The 1061-nt window shown below is 39.5% G+C and overlaps 1 pseudogene; it reads right to left on the bottom strand.

Annotated features, from left to right (window-relative positions):
* Positions 1 to 230: 230 nt before the first annotated feature.
* LOC147444396 (uncharacterized) lies at positions 231 to 846 on the bottom strand (annotated as a pseudogene).
* Between the last annotated feature and the right edge of the window lie 215 nt (positions 847 to 1061).

Raw genomic sequence — 1061 nt, 5'->3', positions numbered from 1 at the left:
ATGGCAGTAATGAGTTGTAGCACCAATAAAAAGTGGTATAGAAACATAATGTTGTAGCAGGAATATGAGTTGTAGCACCAATAAAAAGTGCTAAAAAAATATATCAATTACCTGAGGCTCCTCAAGAAGGTGGATTGGATGCTTTACATATGAACATCTAGCTAGTCTCTTACTGCAAACATCTTTCTTGTTGGGGGACACCCTCGTCTCATCCGTCCAAAATTGAAAGACTATGTCTTTAACAGTTTGAGTGATGTGAGTTCTCCGTGCATCATCTCTATGACACGCAGATGCAGGGAACGAACCATCGGATTCACTTGACACTATTAAGTGATGTTTGGCTGAATATAAGTTTCTTTTGTGGATCCCCATAAGCTTGGCAGCTTGCAGTATGCTCATGTCAGTGTTTTGCTCCTTGCTTCCACCATTCACCAACATCATCATTGCTGATTTCTTCACAAAAAACTCGTCTGAAGATCTTGGGACCTTCACATGATTCAAAGTGTTGCGGATGTTTCTCAGCATAATTGCTTCCAACTCTTTGGATTTACTCTGCATAGTAAGGAAGCAAGGATGTTGAAGAAGTTCATCAAAGATTTCCTTCCTACCACTTGCATCCATTCCCACGGTTAATGTATCAAAGTGTTGTACCATGGATTGACATATCCTTCGTTTCTTTCTTTCATCCATCTCCCCTGTATTGCTTTCCGTCACAAAGTTGACTGTTGCCTGACGTTGCTTTCGTTTTTGAGCAGCCCAATATTCCCTCATTAATTTTCTACGCTGAAGTTGAGCTTCTCTACTCAATGACGATGAGCTGATAGACAGTTCTTCACTGTGCTCCATTGTTGCAGTACTTTCAAAGGATTGCTCTACAAGAGATACAATACAAATCATAACTACACGCTATACTTTTAATTAATACATGGCACTTCTTGCACTAATTAGCAAGATACTAACAAAGCATAATAAGTGTTTACATACCTCAAGAATCATCAAGTAGAAGAGGAACCTATAGAGATAGAGTTCGTGAAAGAGAGAGAGAGAGAGAGAGAGAGAGA

This window comes from Adiantum capillus-veneris, chromosome 13, assembly GCF_014529385.1.
Source record: "Adiantum capillus-veneris isolate H3 chromosome 13, ASM1452938v2, whole genome shotgun sequence".
Taxonomy (NCBI): Eukaryota; Viridiplantae; Streptophyta; class Polypodiopsida; order Polypodiales; family Pteridaceae; genus Adiantum; species Adiantum capillus-veneris.
This window is presented reverse-complemented; position numbering and strand designations above follow the sequence as displayed.